Source organism: Nerophis ophidion, linkage group LG05 (assembly GCF_033978795.1).
Source record: "Nerophis ophidion isolate RoL-2023_Sa linkage group LG05, RoL_Noph_v1.0, whole genome shotgun sequence".
NCBI lineage: Eukaryota > Metazoa > Chordata > Actinopteri > Syngnathiformes > Syngnathidae > Nerophis > Nerophis ophidion.
The window spans coordinates 65,795,652-65,805,737 of record NC_084615.1 but is presented as its reverse complement, the minus strand read 5'-3'; positions in this window follow the sequence as shown (position 1 = coordinate 65,805,737).

Below are 10,086 nucleotides of genomic sequence, written 5' to 3'. Positions count from 1 at the left end.
TGTGTGTGTGTATATATATATATATATATATATATATACACGAACCCCGTTTCCATATGAGTTCGGAAATTGTGTTAGATGTAAATATAAACGGAATACAATGATTTGCAAATCATGTTCAACCCATATTCAGTTGACTATTCTACAAAGACAACATATTTGATGTTCAAACTGATAAACATTTTTTGTTGTTGCAAATAATCATTAACTTTGAATTTGATGCCAGCAACACGTGACAAAGAAGTTGGGAAAGGTGGCAATAATACTGATAAAGTTGAGGAATGATCATCAAACACTTATTTGAAACATCCCACAGGTGTGCAGGCTAATTGGGAACAGGTGGGTGCCATGATTGGCTATAAAAACAGCTTCTCAAAAAATGCTCAGTCTTTCACAAGAAAGGGGTCTCTGTTGTCGTATTTTAGGCTTCATAATGCTCCACACGTTTTCAATGGAAGACAGGTCTGGACTATAGGCAGGCCAGTCTAGTACCCGCACTCTTTTACTATGAAGCCACGCTGTTGTAACACGTGGCTTGGCATTGTCTTGTTGAAATAAACAGGGGCGTCCATCATAACGTTGCTTGGATGGCAACATATGTTGCTCCAAAACCTGTATGTACCTTTCAGCATTAATGGTGCCTTCATTGATGACCTGGGCACTAATACACCCCCATACCATCACAGATGCCGGCTTTTAAACATTGCGCCTATACCAATCTGGAAGGTTCTTTTACTCTTTGTTCAGGAGGACACAGTTTCCAAAAACAATTTGAAATGGGGTTCGTCAGACCACAGAACACTTTTCCACTTTGCATCAGTCCATCTTAGATGATCTCGGGCCCAGAAAAGCCGGCGGCGTTTGTGGATGTTGTTGATAAATGGCTTTCGCTTTGCATAGTAGCGCTTTAACTTGCACTTACAGATGTAGCGACAAACTGTATTTAGTGACTGTGGTTTTCTTTGGTGTACCTGAGCCCATGTGGAGACATCCTTTAGAGATTGATGTCGGTTTTTGATACAGTGCCGTCTGAGGGATCGAAGGTCACGGTCATTCAATGTTGGTTTCCGGCCATGCCGCTTACGTGGAGTGATTTCTCCAGATTCTCTGAACCTTTTGATGATATTATGGACCGTAGATGTTGAAATCCCAAAATTTCTTGCAATTGCACTTTGAGAAACGTTGTTCTTAAACTGTTTGACTATTTGTTCACGCAGTTGTGGACAAAGGGGTGTACCTCGCCCATCCTTTCTTGTGAAAGACTGAGCATTTTATGGGAAGCTGTTTTTATACCTAATCATGGCACCCACCTGTTCCAAATTAGTCTGCACACCTGTGGGATGTTCCAAATAAGTGTTTGATGAGCATTACTCAACTTTATCAGTATTTATTGCCACCTTTCCCATCTTCTTTGTCATGTGTTGCTGCCATCAAATTCTAAAGTTAATGATTATTTGCAAAAAACAAACAAAGTGTTAATCAGTTTGAACATCTTATATGTTGTCTTTGTAGCATATTCAACTGAATATGGGTTGAAAATGATTTGCAAATCATTGTATTGCGTTTATATTTACATCTAACACAATTTCCTAACTCATATGGAAATGGGGTTTGAATATATATATATATATATATATATATATATATATATATATAAATATATATATATATATATATATATATATATATATATAAATATATATATATATAAATTGGCAGGGGTAGGGCTGTATATATATATATATATATATATACATACATACATACATACAGTCTGGTGTGCTGTGGGAGATTGTCATTTCACCTATTTAGGTTAAAAATATTTTTTGCAAACCAGTAAATGTAATCCGGAAATAATGTGCCGTTGTTGATTGTCGGTGCTGTCTAGAGCTCGGCAGAGTAACCTTGTTTTTTTCTTCCATATCAGTAGGTGGCAGCCAGTAGTTAATTGCTTTGTAGATGTTGGGAACATGGTTTGTTTCGACCCCAATTTGTATTTGGTATGTATCTAATACTTCAACCAAAAATAAACAAAACACGCGTGCAGCTAAGAAAAGGCGATGAAGCTTAAAGAAGGCTGTGCAAAACTGAACTGGCTACAAAGTAAACAAAAACTGAATGCTGGAAGACAGCAAAGACTTACACTATGCGGAGCAGAGACGGCGTCCACAAAATACATCTGTACATGACATGACAATCAAAAATGTCCACACAAAGAAGGATAAAAACAACTTAGACAGTCTTGATTGCTAAAACTTTGAACTGTTTAAACTGTTTTTAACTCTTTTTACTGCTTTTTATCCAACTAATTGCTCTTAAGATCATTTTTATCTGCTTGTTCTATGTTCATATCATATATATATATATATATATATATATATATATATATATATATATATATATATGTATATATATATATATATATATATATATATATATATATATATATATATATATATATATATATATATATATATATGTGTTTGGGGGCGTGGCTAAGAGGGAAGGATTTGATTGAAACTTTTATTAGCAGATTGCACAGTTCAGTACATATTCCGTATAATTGACCCCTGTATGGTAAAACCCCAATAGGTGTTTCAACTTGTTTAACTTGGGGTCCAAGTTTTTCAATTCATGGTACAAATATATACTATCAGCATAATACAGTTATCACACGAGTTAATCATCATAGTGTATATGTAATAGACTGATCTATGTTGTCTGTTGCCATCTCCTGGTGAATGTTAGCTATAGCGTTATGGGGTTGCTTTTTGATTGGCCAACGATTAACGTGTGCAGGCAAGTGAGTGAGTCTGTTCTGAAGCCCACAGTAAAGAGACGTAACTTCATCCCCTCGCCTGGTTATTGACTCCAACCCAATATATTACAATATACATTGAATTATTAACATTATTTACAATCCGGGGGGTGGGATGAGGTTGATATCAGTACTTCAGTCATCAACAATTGCATCAACAGAGAAATGGACTTTGAAACAGTGTATGTCTGACTTAGTAGGATATGTACAGCGAGCAGAGAACATATTGAGTTCAGATAGCATAAGAACAAGTATATACATTAGAAATACATTTGATTATTTAATTTAGGTTATTTACAATCGGGGAGATGGGATGTGAATAGATCGGGTATTAGTAAAGGGTTGAAGTTGCCTGGAGGTGTTGTGGTGCATGTACAGTAGATAGATAGATAGATAGATAGATAGATAGTACTTTATTCATTCCGTCAGGAGAGTTCCTTCAGGAAAATTACAATTTTCAGCACAATCCCATTCAAGATCAGACAAACATTACAGGGAGACAGAAAAGGATCGCTGACGGGTCTGCCGGCTTCCAGCGCCCCTTACAAAAAAAGATGAGATACAGGTAAACAAGGGGGCGGGGGGAAAAATAGAAGATTAAAATGAAAAAAAAAAAAATCGGTCTTAGCCTGGGCCTTGGAGAGGGGGTGCAGACTGAGGCCAAGGGGAAAAAAAACAAACAAAAAAAAAACAAAAACAACAACTCATAGCCATAGTACACATCCCTCTTCCATGTGTGTAAGAGGGAAACATCAAACATCAAAGAACACAGAGGACATTAAAGACATTAAAGCAGCAGATAAAACCAGATACATACAGCTATGAATAAAAAGTAAAAGAAACATATCCACTGTGGTGGCCTCTGCGGTGTTCCACGCCATCGTCCGCTGGGGAGGAGGGAGCATGGCCAGAGACAGGAGCAGACCCAACAAAGCAACCAAGACAGCTGACTCCACTCTCGGCCAGTGTCCAGTCCGCATGGATGAGCGAGGATACGTCCAAGGTGACTGAGGTGTCCGACACCTGCTCACCCAGCCAAGACACCGCGAAGCCTCTTCGTCCCAGCGCTCAGTGCCAGCTCCGCAGTCCTGTCCCCTCATCCGCATCTCCTCCAGTCCCTCCAAACGGACTCCGGTGTGGCAGACACCCAGCAGCTGGTCTTCATGGCCAAAAGGCTCCCGGGAGGCAGATCCAAAAGTCCACAAAAAAAGCACCACAGTGGTCACGAAAGTGCCACCCCTTGTCACACAGTCCCAAAGGGTCCCGGACCAAAAGGCAAAAAAATATAATAACACATGAAAACAAGAGGGAAACACAAAAGGATGATACAAGAGCACAGAGCTCCTGCCTACAGCAGCCACTACAGCAGCGCCATCTTGGGAAAAAAAAAATTAAAAAAAATAAATAAAAAAATGGCAGTATTGTTCTGTTTAAGAGTGTCACAACAGTGACTGCTGTTGTTGTGTGTTGTTGCCACGATGGGAAGACGTTAATGAAACTGCCTAACAATAAACCCACATAAGAAACCAAGAAAATTTGTCCCGGGAGGTTTTCGGTAGAGGCGCTGAATTTCAGGAGTCTCCCGGAAAATCCGAGAGGGTTGGCAAGTATGACTTAAGATGTGACTTTAAGGTTTTACTACTTACATGTAAAATACTACACGGTCTAGCTCCAGCCTATTTTGCCAATTGTATTGTACCATATGTCCCGGCAAGAAATCTGCGTTCAAAGGACTCCGGCTTATTAGTGATTTCCAGAGCCCAAACAAAGTCTGCGGGCTATAGAGTGTTTTCCATTCGGGCTCCAGTACTCTGGAATGCCCTCCCGGTAACAGTTCGAGATGCTACCTCAGTAGAAGCATTTAAGTCTCATCTTTAAACTCATTTGTATACTCTAGCCTTTAAATAGACCCCCCTTTTTAGACCAGTTGATCTGCCGTTTCTTTTCTTTTTCTCCTCTGTCCCCCTCACCCTTGTGGAGGGGGTCCGGTCCGGTGGCAATGGATGAAGTACTGGCTGTCCAGAGTCGGGACCCAGGATGGACCGCTTGCCCAGAGTCGGGACCCAGGATGGACCGCTTGCCCAGAGTCGGGACCCAGGATGGACCGCTCGTCTAGAGTCGGGACCCAGGATGGACCGCTCGTCTGTGTATCGGCTTGGGACATCTCTGCGCTGCTGATCCGCCTCCACTTGGGATGGTTTCCTGCTGGCTCCACTTTGGATGGGACTCTCGCTACTATATTGGATCCACTTTGGACTGGACTCTCACTATTATGTTGGATCCACTATGGATTGGACTTTCACAATATCATGTTAGACCCGCTCGACATCCATTGCTTTCGGTCCCCTGGGGGGGGGGGGGGTTTGCCCACATATGCGGTCCTCTCCAAGGTTTCTCATAGTCATCATTGTCACTGTCACTGACGTCCCACTGGGGTGAGTTTTTCTGGCCCCTATGTGCGGTCTACCGAGGAGGTCGTTGTTGTTTGTGCAGCCCTTTGAGACACTTGTGATTTAGGGCTATATAAATAAACATTGATTTATTGATTGATTGATTAATATATTTATGTATATGTATATATTTATTTGTTTTTTACCCCGCATAAACAGCTAAGGATACATTAACTTAAATATGTTATAGTAGTTTTTACGCAAACATCGGCATTAAAAGCAAGGTTGGCAGTTTGGGAATGGTAAAGCATTACACAAGCTGCACCAGCATGATTGTGATGAAAAAGCAGATTTTTTGCTGATTACTTGGGGACTTTCAAATGGTTCAATATGACAACCTACCCTCATCTGATTTTTTTGTCTCAAACTGCACCTGTGTTCCCCTTTTCCTTAGATACAGTAAGTGGTCTTGTATTTAATACGTGTTTGTTTGAATGAAAAAATTGCAAGCTTTTACTTGAACGGTGAGCCGCTGTGTTTAATTTTTTCCAGTTGCTATTTATGAAATGTGGGGCTCACAGTTACGCACGACAAAGCCGAAATAGAAACTGAAACGCAAAAATTAATGAATACTACTCACAATGATGGATCGTGCTCCCTGTCAATCCCTAGTTATGCATTAAAAAAGCTCTGAAATGAAGTCTTTATCAAAAGAGCCACAAGGTTCTCTTTATGGGATGTTTTCAAATAAGCAGAAGTTATTATCGTAGCTCCATTGGGAAATATGTATTTACAGCTTGCTTAGAGAGTAACCGGCAATAGTGTAACTGTTAACTATGTTTTCCCTTGTTATGGTGCATAATTGCATGCTCCTGTTATTACACCTTTCTATTGCTGCTAATATAGCAAAAGCCCATTAGGCAGTGCACTAATGTGAACAGTAACCTGCAGTGCAATGGGTGCACTGTTTAAAACTGAGATGCACGAGGACCACTGTAATGAGCGCTGGGCTAAAGAAGGTGGGCATTGTACCACAAGCAGACATGCTCAAGCTCTTAAAAATACAACATTGTCAACTTTGGCACTACGGCTGATGAATACAAACTCGCTGGCCACAGCATTAGGTACACCCGATCAAAACCAATACCTTAATCACAAATTCTTATTTTACAACTACAGTATAACACTGTACTTCTAATATTGCCATTTTGTTGTTAAATAATACATGCAGTTCATTATTGATGTACTATAAAGTACATATACAGTTATTGACACTAATGTATGTACAGTATATGTCGTTGGACTTGTAATGGGATCGTCTTTGATATCCTTGTGGGAGATTTTGCATTTGGAAAAAAGTATTTTGTTTGAGTATGTTTCTTGTGTGGCTTAATGGAAGTGACATTCAATGCATTATATAATTTCCTCTAATACTGAATACAGTATTCAATGGGCCTCTGCCACTACCGATCGGATCAGATTATGCCAAAATCACAGTTAAAATTACAATTAAAACTATGACTAAACTAAGCATTGGAATTAATTTTGGTTTGCACCATTAAACAATATTGTATTTCAGTGGATGATTTGTATAACTATTTAACTGCTTAGTGCAGCACTTCTTAATTATTTTCTGTCGTGACTCTCCTTTGGGACAGAGTTTTTTCCCACAATATATGTGAACTCAATTACTATTGAGAACTTGATCGTATGTATTTATTGATCCATTCAAGGCACTTTGTGCGTTACATTCTTTAAATGTGCCGCTGATAGGTTTGGGTATTTTTTCTCAATTTTATAAATATGGTACAAATTCTCGGGAAACATTTTTAGTACTGTAGTGTGTATGTTTAAATCTGTTAATAAATATATTTTAAAAATATATATTCATTTTTTCCCAATTAACATTTAACACAGGAGCGGGCCCGCCTGCAGTCCAGGCATGTCTCCCATCGAAAATGTGTGGCACATTATGAAGCGTAAAATACGACAACAAGACCCCGGACTGTTCAACAACTTAAGCTGTACATTAAGCATGTGGTAAAGAATTCCACTTTCAAAGCTTCAACAAGGAGTTTCCTCAGTTCCCAAACGTTTATTGAGTGTTGTTTAAAGAAAAGGTGATGTAACACAGTGGTGAACATGCCCTTTCCCAACTACTTTGGCACATGTTACAGCCATGAAATTCTAAGTTAATTATTATTTGCAAAAAAAAAAATTAAGTTTATGAGTTTGAACATCAACTATCTTGTCTTTGTAATGCATTCAATTGAATATGGGTTGAAAAGGATTTGCAAATCATTGTATTCCGTTTATATTTACCATCCATCCATCCATCCATTTCCTACCGCTTATTCCCTTTGGGGTCTCGGGGGGCGCTGGTGCCTATCTCAGCTCCTATCGGGTGGAAGGGGGCGTACACCCTGGACAAGTCGCCCCCTCATCGCAGGGCCAACACAGACAACATTCACACTCACATTCACACTCTACGGCCAATTTAGTGTTGCCAATCAACCTATCCCCCAGGTGCATGTTTTTGGAAGTGGGCGGAAGCCGGAGTACCCGCAGGGAACCCACGCATTCACGGGGAGGACATGCAAACTCCACACAGAAAGATCCCGAGCCCGGGATTGAACCCAGGACTACTGAGGACCTTCGTATTGCGAGGCAGACACACTAACCCCTTTTCCACCGTGAAGCCCGTTTATATTTACATCTAACACAATTTCCCAACTCATATGGAAACGGGGTTTGTATATATTTGTACCATGAATTGATTTAGGTGGACCCCGACTTAAACAAATTGAAAAACTTGTTCAGGTGTTACCATTTAGTGGTCAATTGTACGGAATATGTACTGTACTGTGCAATCTACTAATACAATTTTCAATCAATCAAAATAAAACCTACCTATCATAAAGACCTACCTAGCTAGTGAACCTAATGTAATGGTCAAAGACTGCATATTTAAGACTAGGCCTGTTTAAAGGCCTACTGAAATGAGATTTTCTTATTTGAACGGGAATAGCAGGTTCATTCTATGTGTCATACTTGATCATTTCGCGATATTGCCATATTTTTGCTGAAAGGATTTATTAGAGAACATCGATGATAAAGTTCGCAACTTTTGGTCGCCAATAGAAAAGCCCTGCCTTTACCGGAAGTCGCAGACGATGACGTCACCCGTTGATGGCTCCTCACATCCTCACATTGTTTTTAATGGGAGCCTCCAACAAAAAGAACTATTCGGACCGAGAAGACAACAATTCCCCCATTAATTTGAGCGAGGATGAAAGATTCGTGTTTGAGGATATTGATAGCGACTGACTAGAAAAAAAAAAAAAAACGCGATTGCATTGGGACTGATTCAGATGTTTTTAGACACATTTACTAGGATAATTCTGGGAAATCACTTATCTTTCTATTGTGTTGCTAGTGTTTTAGTGAGTTTTACAGTACCTGATAGTCAGTCGGTGTGTGTCCACGGGTGTCTTGACGCCAGTATCTCAGGGAAGTCGACGGCAGCTTTATGGACGGTGCAAGCTCAGCTGATCTCCGTTAAGAAGCGACTTTTTAACCACAATTTTCTCACCGAAATCTGCTGGTTGACATTCGGTCGGGATCCATGTTTGACCGCTCTGATCCATAGTAAAGTTTCACCTCCGGGAAATTTAAACAAGGAATCACCGTGTGTTTGTGTGGCTAAAGGCTTAAGCTTCCCAACTCCATCTTTCTACTTTGACTTTGTCAGGCTTTCCCCTGACAGTTTGTCTATGTTTTAGATTTTTCCTCTGCATTTGTCTGTTTCCTCTGTGTTTAGTATCTCCTGTCTTTAGTTCCTGCCTCGTGCTCTTATTTTGTCAGCTTCCTGTCTTGTTCCCTGAGTGCTGTGTTCCTCCTCAGCTGCGGCTGGTGGCACCTGGCCACACCTGTTGCCAATCAGCCCACTCCTATTTGTACCTGCTTTGTCTTGTGTCAGTTGCTGGATCATTGTTTTGTATTGTCGTTGCCACATGTCACTCTTGTTGTGCTACCTGTCGTGTCGTTTTGTTACAGCTACTACCTGTCGTGCTACATTTTGTCCTGGTCGTCGTAGCGGTAAGCTGTTTCTGTTAGCATTAGCTATTTCCAGTTTTTCTGTTTGTTTTCCACTAGCTTCCATGCTAAAGTTACTTTTTGTTTTTCTAGCTCCCAGTGCTAGCTCCCTTAGTGTGTTATTCCGCCCACGTGCGTGTTTTTTGTTTGTTTTTGTTCTATTATTTATATTAAATCATGTCTTCATATCGAATACCTGCCTCCATCTCTGCATCTTGGGGTTCATCACCAAATAACTTTGACAGACTTATCCAATATTAATTGAACAAATTGCAAAAGATTCAGCCACACATATCTCCAAAATACTGTGTATTTATGCAGTTAAAGCAGACGACTTGTAGCTGTGTGTGTGTGTGCAGCGCTCATATTTCCTAACAGTCCGTGACGTCGCGCGTACGCGTCATCATTACGCAACGTTTTCAAGAGGAAACTCCCGGGAAATTTAAAATTGCAATTTAGTAAACTAAGAAGGCCGTATTGGCATGTGTTGCAATGTTAATATTTCATCATTGATATATAAACTATCAGACTGCGTGGTGGGTAGTAGTGGGTTTCAGTAGGCTTTTTAAAAGTGAATTTTTTAAGTCATACACAAGACAGCAAATACAGCAGGGGTCACCAAAGTGGTGCCCGCTGGCACCAGGTCGCCCGTAAGGACCAGATGAGTCGCCCGCTGGCCTGTTCTAAAAATAGCTCAAATAGCAGCACTTACCAGTGAGCTGCCTCTATTTTTAAAATTGTATTCATTTACTAGCAAGCTGGTCTCACTTTGCTCGACATTTT